At 46.1% G+C, this 16,899-nt stretch overlaps 1 long non-coding RNA gene across 1 annotated transcript in view; it reads right to left on the bottom strand.

Annotated features, from left to right (window-relative positions):
- Positions 1-16,899, bottom strand: part of LOC146205740 (uncharacterized) — a 33,483-nt gene that overhangs the window by 13,760 nt on the left and 2,824 nt on the right. Inside the window, exons 2-3 of the long non-coding RNA XR_014703221.1 lie at positions 9,484-9,523; positions 1,643-1,688 (exon numbers count right to left, since the gene is read on the bottom strand). This is a non-coding gene — a long non-coding RNA (uncharacterized LOC146205740). The remainder of the gene's footprint in view (positions 1-1,642; positions 1,689-9,483; positions 9,524-16,899) is intronic.

Genomic DNA, 16,899 nt, shown 5'->3' with positions numbered 1-16,899 from the left:
TGGGGTAGTGGCTTGAGTAGTCCGGCTGAAGTGGTCGTTCGTAGTGGCGCATCCGGGTGTACAACGTCTTCTCGATGGTCGATGCTTCCCTTTCAAATTCGTACGCAGTTTTCGGCGGGTTCCGGACAAGTCCTGCAAAAAGCGACTCTTTAACGACTCGCATTAACAATTTCACTCTCTCACCTTCGGTCATGTTAGGGTCGGCGCGGCGAAATAGGCGCTTCATCTCCTCTACGTATACCAGGACGGGCTCGTTGGGGAGTTGAAGTCTTGATTGGAGGAGGGCCTAAGCTCTTTCCTTTCGGACAGAACTTACAAAGGCCATCAAAAACTGCTTTGAATATCTCCCAATCCTTTAAAGAAGTCTCGTGATTTTCGAACCAAACTCGGGCATGTCCTTGAAGAACAAAGTAGACTTGCCTGAGTTTCGCAGCGTCGTTCCAGTCGTTGAATTCTGCCACACGATCGAAAAGGTCCATCCTGTCTTCCACATCTTCGTCCGGTCATCCATGGAAGCAGAGGGGCTCACGAGGTTGGACGAAAACAACCGGTGCTGTGGGCTGGGCCATTGTCAGCGTCGATGCCTTCCGAGATCGAATGGGGTCCGGCAGCAGACCGTGTTCAGGTTGGAGCCCTTGAAGCCGGCGACTGGTTTGGTGGCCTATTGGCTTGTCCTCCAGGGTAACAGGAACAAGGCTGGGGGTCTTCGCTTGAAGGATCAAAGGCCACTTCCACCAGATGTCACGTAGTGGTGACAAGGTCGCTGACACCAAAAGAAGACGCTGTGTCTTCTTTTGGTGTCAACGACCTTGTCACCACTACGTGACATCTGGTGGAAGTGGCCTTTGATCCTTATTGATCCTTAAATTAACTCTTTATTGGGCTGACTTGCGCCCGCAAAAAAAACAACTAAGAGACGCGGCGGCTGCGATAGCAATAAACGTGCTCGTCGATCGTCGAACTAAGAATGCCCGTCACACTCGTCAACGCACAATTTAAAAGCTGCTCATAACAGTCTAGATAACGTCGCAAACTGCTACTAGCACAACCTGGAACATTGTAGAAACATACGCAAGTGATAGGAATCTTCGAGACAGATCTCGGCGCACCCTTCGCGACAAAGAAAATGATAACGCGTTGTATCGCGACAACGAGCATGAGCAAACACGGGATACAGAATTGATACATGTGCCAGGATCACAGTGATAAGCCCGCATGCCGGCGGCTGTTAAAAACAACAAATACAGTTTTGAAGGTTTCGCGGCAATATCTATCTGCCTATCTATATCTATATATTTATATCTATCTATATCTATATATTTATATCTATCTCTTTATAGCTATCTATGTATATCTACCTCTCTACATGTATCTCTATCTATCTATCTATCTATCTATCTATCTATCTATCTATCTATCTATCTATCTATCTATCTATCTATCTATCTATCTATCTATCTATCTATCTATCTATCTATCTATCTATCTATCTATCTATCTATCTATCTATCTATCTATCTATCTATCTATCTATCTATCTGTATGTCTGTCTCTCTCTTTTTCTATATATATATATATATATATATATATATATCTTGCATTGCTAAAAAGAAGTCGCTCGAAATTGGAGCAATATACGAACCTGTACATATGCCCTTTTTCATGGATAAATATTCGGCCTTCCCGTTCTGCAAAGTAGATTCAAGATAAGCAAGCGATAATTAAAAAAAATAAAATAAACATGACCAAGTGACATGCTGGCTGCGTTATGAAAGCAAACGGCACGTCATCACCGCACGTTGAGTCTGTACCGAGCTTCCTGCATGTCTCTTGTGCTCAGTTTTGGTTTCGTACGTGAAAAAGCGCCGGATTTTCTCGCATTGGAGGGCTTTGGGAAATGATTTTTGGTTCGTTTAAAAAACTGGTTCAAGGCTTGAAACTTCCCATTGGGACTAACCACTCATCTATGATAATCGAATGTTAATTTGTGGCTTTTAGTTAATTATCAGGATATTTACGAAAGTTTTGCTGTATGATGTGTCCGCCTGGGTTGAGGGTTTGTTCCTGCAATATTTTTTTCCCCCTTTTTTGAACTCCCTTCTTTAGGAGTTTTCAAAAATCTTCGCTGAAGCTTCCGGTATATGCACAGATGTACACGATTGCGTTGATCACCTTTCGGGCAAGTTGCACTGTCTGCAAATTACTCGTGACATATAGCACGCGCGTTGAGACATCCGCCGTCACCCAGTCACTACAGGCCTGTGCCTCCCAAAGTAACATAAAGTTGGCTGTGAAGTGCGACTCCCAGTAGGTCCAATGTGGACCACCAATGTTAACTTCGTAGGGAAGCAATGTGTGATTTGGAACGCGGGCCCTGCCGGCACCCAATGTGCTGCCCACAAAGGCTCCAGTCTCTGCCGTAGTCAAGGGTTGGACATAATCATACCAAGCGAGAGGGAAGTGTAGTAGTTGAAGTAAACATACACGAATTAAATAAATGCTTTTAAAGTATACGACGTTTCGGGACCCCTACTGGTCCCTTGATCCCAATTAAAAAAAAATGGACGGAATGGGCCGCTTCTTGTAAGCGCGCTTGACAGCGAAGTGAGTGTGCGTAGATATCAGAGGGATAAATAGCCTTTCATCATATTAGCGTTCTTCGGGGTCTGTATGCAAAAAAAAAAATCAGAAGCAATTGTAAAGATAGATTTCTTCACGTCCAAGATTGCGGTGAGGTCCGAATCAGTTAAAACATTTACTGCCAAAAAATGTAGAAGGGGCAGATCCCCCCTCCCCTCCCTTGCATGGCAAGAGGCGGCTCCCTAATAGACAGCCTTTGGATGGCTATCCGATTCAGGGCGTTGGTGATGACCCAGCGCTGGTCTGCAGCAGTGGAGCTGGCCAGGAGATCCGCTGTGGTTAGGGATGGCGGATAGGAAGAGGTAGGGCATGCGAGGAGGACGTGAAGGAAGTCCCGGTTTCCTGCAGAGCTTACAGGAGGAGTGGAACTGATGAGGGTATCGGGCATGAGGAAGAAAAGGGCAGGGAGCTGTACGCGTCTGGAGTCAGCGCTAGGGGGAGGCCTAGTTTAGGGTTAGGGAGGGAGCCGGCGGTGCGTAACCACGCCGACTGTCTCGGGACTGTCGGGGTTACGATATCTGTGAAGGCAAGCAGACGCTGACGGCCTGGCGTAGGGGATCCGACTACTGCCCAGAAAGTGAGACCTATACCTCGGGCGAGGGAGTGGACCTCTTCGTTCCCGGGAGGCCTGCGTGCGCCCGAGTCCAGATGAGGGTTACAGGGTGGGTGGGGTGCCAAAGCGTAGAAGCCGAGCCGCGGTGCGGGATACCAGGCCATTAGCGAAATTGGATGATGCTGATTTTGAGTCGGAGAGAATTTTGGTAGTAGAGGTGGAGATGAGACCAAGCGCAATGGCTGCCTGCTCTGCAACTTCAGAGGAGTCTGTTCATGCTCTGTAAGAGAATTGGAGGACGCGCGATGTTTATTGACGTCGTTCTTTTAATCTTTCGATATCGCCAGACTTGATAACGTATGGATCATCGCTGTCTTTGTAGGGGATGTTGTAGATTAACGTGGACGCTCCAGACGATCTTTCACTTGACTGTTGTTTCAGCTTTCTGGGCTGCACGTGCACAATGTGCACACCGTATTTCGCAAATATTCGCGGCAGTGCTTCACTTGTCCCCCTGGAGTAAGGAATGCTCGCGCGCTTCATATGGGTCGAGAGGTATACCCTCTGTGCAATGGTGGGGGACACAATTTGTTCCCAGAACCTTTTGGGCACTTCGTATGCTTTCAGCGAACTCTCGGCCGACTCAAACCAGATGAGAATCTCCCCGTCCTTTTTGCCAATGCTTCTGTTAGCAACTTAGACAATTACAGCAATCGAACAAGCCATCACAAGCCTCCGCTTTCGCCCACGACGCCACGCGCAAACACATCTAAGCTCGCCGCCAATCTTTCTCCTGACAAAATTTCTGGCGGCCCCGAGGACTGCGCGGCTACTCGAGCGTGGGGACTATCACCTAGCTCCAGACCGTGCTCCAGACAAGTTGACACTTGAAAAGCGTTGCGGTGGCGCCCTAAAGAGGAAAGTATCCCCCACGTATACGTCCCCCGTAAAACCTGATCTCTCCATGACTTCAGTTTGAAACTTTCCAATTCCATCCGATTTCATAGCCTCGCGTTTCACAAAAGCAACCTGATGATCCCGCTGCCGTTGTGCGCCTCCGGCGACTGCCGGTGCGCTGCGGCATGCGCAATCGTCGAAGGCTATTGAATATTGGTATTGGCATGGTCGAAATAAATGGAGTGTGGGCGTGGCAGCCATCCAGGATACTAAGATGTTCCTGACGGGGATATGGAAGCTGCTGTCGAGCCATTTTTTGTCAGAATTCAATGTTATTGTTAACCACTCGAAAGGCTTATCTGGAGGGTGCATGCCAACACACTGGATATTACTGCCATGTCACATTGCACAGATAATGGAGGGCGACTTATGTGCTGCGACCTCACAATTTCTGGTGTTCCATGGAGAATTATTTGCGTTTACGCCCCTGTAAATAAGCAGGATAGAAGACCATTTTTCCTGACATTGGTTGGTCATTTGCGCACAAATCGTAAAATTATACTCTTGGGTTATTTCAATTGTGTTCGCAGGGATGAAGACCAACCAGTGTTAAGTAAGCTTTATGACCTCACCTGCTTTACTTACTGATATAGCGTCTGAAAACAGATTTGTGGATGTTGGACAAGGTAAGGGAGACAATATTCGTTTTACTCATTTTCATTGTTCTTACAGCACTTGGCTTGACAGTATTTACGTTTCGCTAGATTCGTTAGCCACCGTTTTTGGCTACTTAATGCAGCCTATTCTAGGAAAGTACAGGCGTTGCATACTACACCCTCCATGGGAGCTGCGGGAAGTGAATAGCTGTCTCTTGTCAGATGAAATGTTTCAGCATGCTGTACTTATTGTTTGAAAGAACACGGTCGCGCATTCGCCTCTCTCTTTCTAAAAGTAAGACGTATTTCAGCAACAGACAAAGAATTTGGCTATTGAAGTACGAATCCCATTCCTAAGCAGGCACCAACCACCTTCGTGAGCTGGGACACATTTAACTGACATGAGCTGGAGAGAATTATCCCTGGTGCCTATGAGCAAGAACGTTAAAGCAGATCTTCAGCAATATGCTACTGATATATATATATATATATATATATATATATATATATATATATATATATATATATATATATATATATATAATAGATCTTAATGAGGGCTAGATCCAATACGTTTCTAGACGAACAACCGTCTCTACGCGCCTTGAGTGATGAAAGGCAGACAGTCTGCTCTTGCGAAACAAATATTGGAAATTAAATACGGCGGTAGCGCGTGTAGTGATACCACCTGGGATTATTTATTCTTTTTATGACTATTATCGCAACCTCTTTGTGAGCTGTGGGGACTGAAAATGAAGATCAGATTATAGTTACTTGCTCGAAGCGTTTGCTAGACTTGATTGGTTGGTTTGTGGGGTTTAACGTCCCAAAGCGACTCAGGCTATGAGAGACGCCGTAGTGGAGAACTCCGGAAATTTCGACCACCTGGGGTTCTTTAGCGTGCACTGACATCGCACAGTACACGCACGCCACTCCGTTTCGCCTCCATCGAAACGCAGCCGCCGAGGCCGGGATTCGATCCCTGCTTCCTTGGGCACAGTTGTCGAGCGCCGTAACCACTGCGCCACAGACGTGATGATGAGCAGGGTGCTGTTGTGGACCTATCAGCTTTGAATGAGATTAAACATGCTATGTCTGAACTGCAACGTCAGAAATTCCCTTGCCCAGATGATGATGTATTACTAGCGAGTTGCGTTTCGATGGAGGCGAAACGAAGAGGCGTCTGTGTGCTGTGCGATGTCAGCGCACGTTAAAGATCCCCAGGTGGTCGAAATTACTTCGTAGCCCTCCACTAGGGCTCCCCTTTATCTCTTTCCACTTTCACTCCCACCTTCCTCCCTTCCCTTACGACGCATTTGAGGTGTCCACAGAAAACAAGTGAGACAGTTACCGCGCCTTTCCCTTCCTATAAATCAATCAATCAATCTATAAAACATTTTCGCCTTGTCTTGCACCTGTTTTGCTTAAAGTTTTCCAAACATCTTATGATGCAGGTTTCATGCTTCCCACTTTCTATTCTGGACATTATATATTCATACCAAAAGCAGACGCTAATTGGTTGAAGACAGTTGGAGTGTGTCGTCCGATTTCCCTCGGTAATGTAGTTTTCAAACTTTTTGCTAATGCTCTTTGTTGCCTAGTCACAAACTTAATAGGATCGCATCAGGTCTGTGGCATTGTAGGCAGCAGTATCCAAACCCATATCCATATTGCACGTTAGATATTGGAGAATGTATCGGATGAGATTGGTCAAACAGCTCTAATTCAGACTGACCTTGCGAAAGCGTTTCGTAAAGCCTGTCACGATTTCTTGGTCGCGATATTGCAGCATGCAGATATTGGTGACATTTTTCTCTGGGGCATAAGGTTGTGCTATAAGGAGTCCTATACAAGGCTAATTGTTAACCGAGAAGTAGCCAAACCTATTCCACTGAAATCACCAGGCTTGTTCGCCAAAGGGGTCCATTGTCGCCTTTGTTCTTAACCTTCTATCTTGAACCCCTTTGTCTCAGCATTGTTAACAGCGCTGCTATTCGTGGTTTCTCCCTGGCTCATGGTGAAATTAAGATTTTGGCTAATTCTGATGACGTCATCATTTTTTTTTTGTTGTAGAAAGAGTGTACTCGAGGCTTTACATTTGACTGAACAGTTTTGCAAGTATCAGATGCGGCTCGTAGACAAATCCAAAGGATTTTTGTTCGGTCAATTGGGTACGAGGCCGAGTCTTTTTGGGGGCAAAGATTGAAAGATGCGCCGAGATGTATCAGAATCATTCCAGGCACTTGCGTCCTTTTCCATGCACAATGTTCCAGGTTAGACGACCGCCAAGCACGCTTGCTGTTATCGCCGCCGAATCGCTTAGTTCTTTTGCGTCAGCCCAATAAAGAGTTCCTCTAGAGCGCTTCCAGACTCTTTATTTGTTGTCATTGGCCTTGTCACCCCCACGTTGCAATATTGTGATTCAGAAATCTTGGAGCCTGCCTCGGGTAGTGCAGGATTGCACATAAAATGCTCGGAAACTTGGATGATACATCGACAAGTTGCCTAACGAGATACATGCAGGAATGATATGGGACAAGGGTGAGCTGCCGCAGCAATGGAAATCAGCTAACGTCATTTTAATTCCCAAGCCAGGCAAGCCTCCGCAGCTCGGGAACCTCGTGGCCCATATCGCTTACTTCGTGCGTTGGAAAGCTAATGGAGCGCTTTATCCAGGCGAGATTAAGGGATATCTGGAAAAGTAAAACCTCTTGCCGCACACGATGATCGGATTCCGCCCTGAACTGTGCACGCAGGATCATCATCATCATCATTAGCCTGACTATACCCACTGCAGGGCGAAGGCCTCTCGTGTATTCCTCCATTTAACCCGGTCCTGTGCTAGCTGCATCCACTTGATTCCTGCGAACTTCTTAACCTCATCCGCCCCCCTCACTTTCTGCCGCCCCCTTCTAAGATTTGTTTCCCTTGGAATCCAGTTTGTTACCCTAAGCGACCATCGGTGCAGGCACGCGGGATATCATGCTGCAAATTAAACACTACGTCATAGATTCTCGGTCGAAGGATGCGAAAGTCCAGACCTGACGAAAGCCTTCGATAACGTACAGCACCAGTCGGTACTCAGCGGACTGAATAATCTAAACGTGAGCATTAAAACCTTAAATTACGTGCGAAATCTCCTTCTTTGCAGGACGCCCTGTGTAAAATTTCGATCTACTGAATCTTCCACTTGGGCTGGGCAGCAGGGGCACCCACCAGGTCTCGGTGTTGTCCCTCCACTCTTTAACGTGGCTATGTACGCTCTCCCCATGACAGTTGGAACGCATCGACCGGATAAAATTCCGTCTTTACGCGAACGACATTGCCTCATGGGTCAACCACTCGGAAATTGAACAAAAACTCCAGGCAGCGATTGACACAATTGTGACACAATTTCATTTCTCTTAGACAACAAAAGTTATTTCCTCCTCCTCCTTCTCCTCATTGTCATACAAACGTTTCAGGTCGAGTAAAATTCTACACATCGGTTATTATATTTCAAAATACCCACTGCATAGTGTAAAACGCTGTGTTTGTGCGAAATTTAGAGCAGAGGGTGTCAGTATATCGAAAGGCTCCATGCGACACTGCGGTCTTACTGAGGCGAGGGCCCAGAGGCCGGATTAACAGTGATGAGGGCCCGGTTCAAAATCAATTAAGAGTGCCCCTATACCCCCCCCCCCCCCCCCCCCACCACATCCTCGTTAGTCATGTTTGAGACTTGACGCATTTTAGAATATCCTGCAGAGAACACACACCATATTTACTGAAATTTGCGTAAATGGCGTAATGGGCGCGTATTCGTATAACATGTTAGAATTTCATTCTACTTTCTAGCAAATGAATGAAGGCATTTACATTTCTATGAGCTTTTAGAACTACCGTTGAAAGTCGAGCTAGTTGGTCAGACATGATGCACCACGCAACAGAGTAGGCGACGACACACAGGAGAGGCACACAATACACACATACACATAAACAAGGACAATGCTGCACTGACAACTGATTAAATCCACCAACATCCTCTTCCTTCTCCACTTCTAAGGACACACACCACTTCTTCTTTGACGGTCCTCCCAGTGATCTAAAAAGTATTTCAGTGGAGCCCTGGACTAGGGGCCCACCCACGGCCAAGGAGGACACAGACTTGAAGACGAAGACTTCGTCCTCTACCGCTACTACTTCTTAAAGAACCAATAAAGTTTTCATTCATTCATTCATTCATTCATTCATTCATTCATTCATTCATTCATTCATTCATTCTATTTCTTTGACAGGAGAACAGAAGGCATGCTAACGCAGTCTTCACCAGCTAAAAATATCTCCCAAGCTTCCAAAATCTCTCTGTTTAATCTGTCCTTGTTCTTCCTCAACACTGCTACTTTATTAAGTTATGTTGAAGACATCCCTTTTTCACAAAGAGTGCCGTCCTTGCAGTGTTTAGAACGTTTGTCTGGGAAAGTTCTTTGACGAGATCTTCAATGTTGACCAGCCGAAAATCTCGCGTCTCCACTATAACAGCAGCGACAAATTACTGAGATGGCTGTCAGCTATGAGCAATCATGACCTCTAACTTATAATCCGTTGCTTTCGTCACAGATTTTACTGCTTGCACACAGTTTAATAAAACACACCACTGACATCAACCGCCGTAATGGCAGAGGTCAGTTTATTTACCAGCTAGTATGAGAAGACACTGAAACTGAAAGCGTGCTAGAACTCGTTTATTCCACTTACCCACCAACGGGGTCCACTGACTTCCAGCTGGTATAGGCATCTGAAACCAGTTAATGCCAGTTGAGTAGCAGCTGGGATCAGCTGAAACCGACTCAAACCAGTTAGAGCCAGCTAGACCTATTTAAGATACTTTCTTTCATCCATTTGGGCGAGTACAAAGTTTTGTACTTTGAGTGAAGAAGTATGAGGCTGGCTTTGAGATTAAGCATACGATGCGACGAACAGCTATTGAAACATTCCACATTCCAATACATAAGGTATCATCTGAATCATGGGGAAATCAGCAGATGTGATTTGGCTATTTTTTGGACCAAACCTTGCAATCTGCTTTTTTTTTTCAACCTCTCGGGGGCCCCGGAAAAAGGAGGGCCCAGTTCATTTGAACCCTTTGAACCTTGGATAATCCGCCCCTGCAGAGGGCGCGCGCGGAATTTATCTACATTTTATACCTCATAGTTCGCAAATAGGAGACGCTGATTGTACAATCTTTTTATGAACCATAGGGTTTACAACATGAGGACTTACAGGTTATGCGTAGAGATGAGAGGGTTCGGAAAAAAAGCGGAATTCTTGGAAAAAGAAAAAGCTGTTTTTCTCTTTTGTTTTCCCCCAAAGGCGTATGAAAAACAGGCAAAAACTTCAGTTTCAGAGTATGATATCCTTAAAAAGAAACGAGAAAATTCAGCTAATCTTTATTATTGACAGATGACTGCTTCTAAATAGGCAAGAGCGCTTAAAGCCGACCCACGTGGAGCTATTTTCCAGCGACAAACCTGCGAACCGTCGCCCGGCGGCGTATTTCGACGCCGATCAAGCCGGGCCATATATTTCCACTGGGCGGTCGGACGATCGGCCGCTACCCAGAGCCGGCCAATGCCAAGAGTCAGCGAAGACCAATCAGGGCGCGACCCGTAGGTGACATTACTCACAAAGGAAGCCCATGGCATGTATTTTTTATAGCCTCATAGTCTGGTGTCCCAAGTCCTTTAAGAAAGAACAATTAAATTTGAATGCATACGAAATGAACTGGAAGAAAAAAAGAAATGAAACTCAGCATGAACACTAGGAAGAAGCGAACACAAAAAGATCGCCAATACCTCTTGCCATGTTATTGATTTACTGACAAATGCGATCATCTTTACTAGCAGTTCACGTGGTTGACTTCGACAAATTAAGAAGGAGAACACGCGCTAAAAGCTAGGGCCAGCATTTTCTTTTTTTTTTTCCACAAGCTTGCACGACAAAAAAAAAAAAAAAAAGGTAAACTTTCAATTATCAAAATTTCACAACTAAAGAAAACCGTTGACATCAAAGGACTAGATTACAACTCAGAAATGCCGAAATATGTCCGATGCTTATTTCCGCTTGGTTGACTTAGAGGGAAATGTGTAAGCGTTGAACTGTACAATAAAATTCACACGAAAAAAAAAAAAAAAAGAGGCAAAAGTAAGAGTAAGCATGGATAAAAACAGAAGAGAGAAATACAGAATTGTGACCTCTACATTTGGTCAGGTGTTCGATCTAAGGAAAAATTAGATCAACCTCAAACAGCACAAGAGAACTCACTGGAATATAAAAAACACATTTGAACGCAATTTTAAGTAGACTAGACCAGGAAGAAGAAAAAGCAACAACGTGGTCAGAACTTATTCCCACATGACTGGTTACGAAAACCAGAAAACTTAACATACGCTGTAAATTCCGAGTCCGTGAATTATGCATGTCTAAAAGCTAAAATATTGCATCATGTGGACTACCTATGTATGTGTGCGGACTACGCATTATTATTATTTTTTTTTTCATATCGTTTGTCACAGCCGGAGAATCATACTGTTACTATGAAAGAAAAAGGAGATAAGGGAAGGAGGGACATTCCCCGAGCGGGTGACTATGCCATTTTACCGTTCTAAACCTTCAAGCAGATCAATTAAGGGGAAATGAGGGTGCTCGTTATAATACATGAAGGAAAGAAGCCAACAGTCGGCGAGGCCAAGGAAAGCGTTGGGGATGGTACTTTATGTCTTTTTTTTTTAATGTTTACTTGGATAATCACAGAGATTAGTAATGTAATCTGTTTAGGGGAAAGATAATTAAACACAAAGTAGAAGAAAAAACAACGTGCCGATGGTGGGAACCGAACGTGGGTTCGGTTCCCACCATCGGCGTTCGGTTCCCACCATCGGCAAATAAACACCATAAAGCACCATAAACAGATTACATTACTAATCTCTGTGATTATCCAAGTAAACATTAAAAAAAAGACATAAAGTACCATCCCCAACGCTTTCCTTGGCCTCGCCGACTGTTGGCTTCTTTCCTTCACGTTCTAAACCTTGATATGCAAGCGAATGCCGTCGCGGTAGCGCAGAGCGGCTGCTTTCCAATGCTTGTTATGTTTGTGAGCTTATGCGCACAACCTAATGAATACAAATAAATAATAAATATGGGGTCGCATAAAAGCAGATGTAAAGCTAGACCTTGAAAGGTTGCGATGGCTCCGAAAAGATGAAGAGCCTTACGGGTAGCATTCAGTCCCGAGGAAAGTGATTTTGACGGGCTCTAATACTGAAATCAATGCGGCATAATAAAACGTACGATTGTACTTGTTGATTAAAATGCTTCTCTCCCATTGCATACTGAAAGCTCATAATCTAAACAAAAGAACGCAATTTTGAACCAGAATTTGCCCCTGCGGACTAAACACCGAGTGCAGAATATAGTTCAGAAACTACTGTCGATTGAACTGCACATAACATTTCACGACAAAAATAAATGGCAACTGAAGATATGCGAGCTAAAAAAAGCAAGGCTTTCGGGAAAAGCGGGCACAGAAACAAGGCCAGAACTTTGTTCCCTCGCACTATGCCGAACCACTGCTGCTGTCATTTCCGGCGCTGCTCATCAAACTGGAGACTTTAATCTGTATGCTAGAACAGTGCGCACCAGCGTCTATACTCTATGTTCATTGAGCATATTTCTGCTCTTTCTGTGCACACAGCCAAACTTTGACCCCTTCTTCTCACATGCAGCAGTGGAGGCTGCAACCAACCTTCTGAACCATGAAAAGTGCAACGCAGATATCTGTTCGGTCGGCCTGGAGGGCCGTATTCGCCAATGGTTTCCCGGACCTTGGTGAACCACCCACGTAATCACTTTGTATCAATAAAGTTTATTCTCTCTCTCTCTCTCTCTCTCTCTCTCTCTGTCTGTCTAGTTTTCTCATTCTTTTCTTTCTTTCTGAGTTTACTTTCTGGACTTAAAGGCCCACTGTCCACCCTCCGGTCGAAAATATTTTCTTCCCCGGTGACTGTGAGACTTCGCCCTCAGAACTCAAGGCCGCAAAATGTTTTTGAAAAGAGTAACTAATAACGCAGTTACAGCCACCGCAATCACCCGATTCTGTCGTGTTTCTCTCCTCCCGTTCCCTCGCAAAGGTTTTTCACTCTCCTGCCCGGTCGTCTAGCCTCCGCAAGACAAATTCCCCTTCCTCCTCCGCGTTTGGCGGGAGGTGGGGCGTGGCACTCTGCGTGCGCGAAAAAAAAAAAAAGGAAACAAAAACGGGTGAGGGATCGCGCGCCTCTGGATTCAGTCCGGCCGTGGTGAAGGAAAAGCGCGCAGAGAGCGGCAGACACCCATCCTTCACCCTCAGACAGCGAGACGGACCAATGGACGTCGTTTTCGACTAAGACGTCATAGTTGCGACTCGACGGGCCAGCGCAGGGAACGGGGAAGCTGGATTCCCGAAGGAGAACATGAGAGAGCCTTGATTTGTATTTTCATTGCTTTGCGGCGCGCGTGTCACTGTAGCATTTTGCACAGACTATCTCCGGTACCTGATCGAAACACCAGGCTCCTTTGCTTAAAAGGTCCTTCGCTGGACAGTGGCCCTTTAAGAAGCTGAAGTGAGCGCTTGTTGTGCCCACATGTTCTCCTTGTCCGTGCTTATGCGCTCATGTTAGCTACGTATGAAAAGTCTCATCTATGTCTCTTTATAATCCTGTAAATATGGGGCAACATATGCATAAGCAGCAAGCAGCTGGGAAAAAATACTTTTTGTTGCTTCAATGCAGCTATGCATCTTGATTATTATAAAAAAATGTTATTTTTCCAATGTTTCCAATATTTCCGGGGAAAAACGTTTTCTTCCTTTTTTTTTTCTTTTTCGGCCTTCAAAATTTCCGGAAATTTTACATCCTGGCGTGGCGGGGAGCGAACGCACACGCGCTTTCCCAACGCGTGAACGGCGGTAGCAGAAGCGGAGGTAAAATATTCTAGAGCACTTTAGCGGAGGGAGCGCCGCGGCTGCCGCGGCGGGGAGAATGTTTTTGCAGATCGTCGATGCGCAATCACGTGACATATGGGTGACGTAGCTCCCCCATGGCTCCAAGCAGTGCTGACGTGACTATGGGCAGCAGAAAAACTAAATTTTCCTCCCCCGGGGGAATGAGTGAGCGCAGATTTTGTGCGTTCGCAGTCTTTTGCTTTCGTTCTTTTTCTTCCGGTGGTCTGGCGGGGTTAGAGCTGGTATTCGAAGCGACGCAGGGACTTCGAGTCGCGAGTCTGCTTCTTCACAGCGCGCTGCCGGGATTGTGAGTTTGCTTCCTCACTACAATGAAAACGTGCAAGAGTACCGACCTTATGCGGGGCCGCAAATATATTGAGTACCTGCGCATGAGTTATTTGCACACACGCGCGCCCACAAACATGCAGTTTTGTAGTGGCAAAAAGCAAATAACTTTACCTGCATGAGAGCATCTTGCGCGCAAACGTTGATGTTTTTAAGCTGTGAAATTATACAAGATGTTACTTAGCTTACGGATACGGCAATATATATGTGTGTATATATATATATATATATATATATATATATATATATATATAGTTGTATGTACATAATTGAGGCATAACTTTTAAGGTGCAAAAGCGGCTGATTGAGCCAAGTAAACGGCACAGCAAATCTTCAGCACACCCTCCGCTGCCGCTCAAGCCAAACCAGCCTATGGGCACGGCCGCTCAATGGAGGCGCCTTCATTGAGATCTTCCCTGATCGGGCTGGGACAGGTAGGTCACCGCCGCTTGCAGCGGGGGCTAGCCTGCCACCGAATTTTTATCTGTTGTAGGCCGTCATTGCACCCGCCACCGCTTCGAAGCGGTGGTGGACGACGGCTGCTGTTGCGGCGCGCGTCTTTCTTTCCCTCTTTCATTTCTTTCTTCTCTATTTTCTCTTCTGACTGCACGAGGCAGCGGAGGTGGCTCAGCTACAGAGCCAGTAGCAGGCCTGTGCATTTTCTTTTCCTTCTTCCTACAGCCACAACAACAACAACAACAGCCTCCATTGAGCGGCCGTGCTATGGGCCTAGTGCGCTGGTATGGAAGCACCATTGCTCCGGAACAAGTGGCGCCACCTCCCGCCGGCGCACCCGTATGTGGTATGTCTGCTCGTCGGGGAAGGCGGTGGAGTGAACGCGAAGTCTACGCTTCTCGACAGCAAACTTGTTAGAACGAAACTTTCTTTGGCCATTTCCTGCCTCGTGTCACATGCGCATGTAAGACACATGTGTACCATGTGTTTGTGTTGAAAAATAAATCAAAAGCAAAACAAAGAAAGCCGCTACTCGTTCATGTCGTCTGGTAGAAGCTAGCCGCCGGCGCTTGGGGAGCAGCGCATCGTCGGCGCACGAGCGCTTCTGCCGGCGGCTCTTCGTTGTTTTTTTTTCTTTTTGAAGTAGGAATTTGGAATCCGTGCAATTTGGCAGTTTGAAAGTAAGTAGATAAATAAAACAAAAACTAAGTCAGTGTGCAATGCGCACCACTGGCTTTTCCCCTAGATCGGTGGCAGTGCATGTGTAGACGGTATATGTTAGACCCCCCAGAACTGAAAGCCGAGTACAGCTGGGCACCGTCGGTCAATGGAATCGCTCTTCAAAAAAATAAATAAATAAATAATAAAAACTTTTTCGCAGGACAGGAAGAGCCCAGGTTGTATCTGGAGATGTACCCTAAGGCGCCGGGCCATGTGTGCACGTGCTATTTCGCCACTTGGCAGTTCTGTCGTAGTTTTTATTTTCTACTCGGTGCGTCGAAACGAGTGGTGACTTGTGACAGTGCAGTGCGCGGAAAAACAGGCATAGCTGAGCAAGCTCCGCAGCGCGTGCTGTTCGGAAGTGGCGATCCTAGAATGTTGAGATTTAATTTAAGAATAACTGCTTGGTGCGCGGTCAGAGACTCTACGAAGCCAGCATGTGTATGGAGTGCTCGAGGAACTTCACAGTGCAGAGTGGCCCTCGGATATCTTCGGAAATTGCGCGCCTTCTACGACGTCAGCTTGGAGGTTAGTTTTATTCGGCGCTTTCGGCGTCTCTTCACAACATATGTAATTCGTTTTTTTTTTATTATTGTAGTTTTTGGCGAATTAACCCACACAATATCACCGAGGCCAGTTGCATCTGCAAGGTCGGGGGCCACTGTTAACGATGGGTCGCATCGCTCTTGTATGATTTCCAAGGAAACCGAAAACACTTTGATTTTCGGTTGCTTCCCGGCGGTATTTTTATAGCTATTATGATACCCATAAACACAGCAGTAAATCGAGCTGTAAGTCTTAAAGGAGGTTTTCTCTTCGCGGAGAGCCATGAACGCGTGGCAAGAGCGCGCACTCCTGCAATGTGCTTCGCTCTCGATGTCGTGCTTCTTCAGGCTAGTCTTCCCAAAAACGAGCGCCGAGAACAGCTGGAAACTTTCACTACGAATTATTAAAAAAAAAACATCCCGCTTGGCAGGAAGACTGCGCGCTCTCTACAACACACAGGCTGCGTCCGAAGACGTGCCGAGCACTGGTTCCAAGCATGCACGCATAGTACAACTCTTAGGGCTTCAGCTGAGTCCAGAAGTAAAAAAAAAAAAAAAAAAAAAAAAAAACACTACCCCGTTTTTTTTTTTTTTTGCATGCCGCGCGCTCGATACAACCAAGCGATCGGTCGTGCGCATGCTTGAAAGAAACCTAGCGTGCAGTCCTGGAATAAAAAATAAAACATGGGAAATGCGCAGCCGAAACGAAAAGCAATGGGTGCGATATCGGGTTGGAAATGACCATAAAGACAACAGTAAGTAGAGGCTCTTGTTTCAGTCGGCGTTTATTCTTATACGAACAAATCGGAACACAGCATAAGCGCTAGGAGGCTATGGCGCTACCCACGGCTGCGGATCCAGTCAGCCGCCTTTCTCGACGGCGCCTCCCAGATGGCGCCACATGTACAGTCGAGCGGGATTTGAAGGTTATCGCGCGAGCGTCGACCAGCCTAGCACTCCAGGCACCTGGCGGCCGGGTTTGGAACATGAAAAATTATGATTTCGCATTCTTCTCTCCCGCGTTTGCTGTTCCAAACAACAATATTCACCCCCGAGACAAACTCACCG

Source organism: Amblyomma maculatum, chromosome 1, assembly GCF_055883805.1.
Source record: "Amblyomma maculatum isolate TAMU_Amacu chromosome 1, ASM5588380v1, whole genome shotgun sequence".
NCBI classification, from domain to species: Eukaryota; Metazoa; Arthropoda; class Arachnida; order Ixodida; family Ixodidae; genus Amblyomma; species Amblyomma maculatum.
The sequence above is the reverse complement of the archived record's forward strand: the minus strand, read 5'-3'. Positions and strand labels throughout refer to the sequence as shown.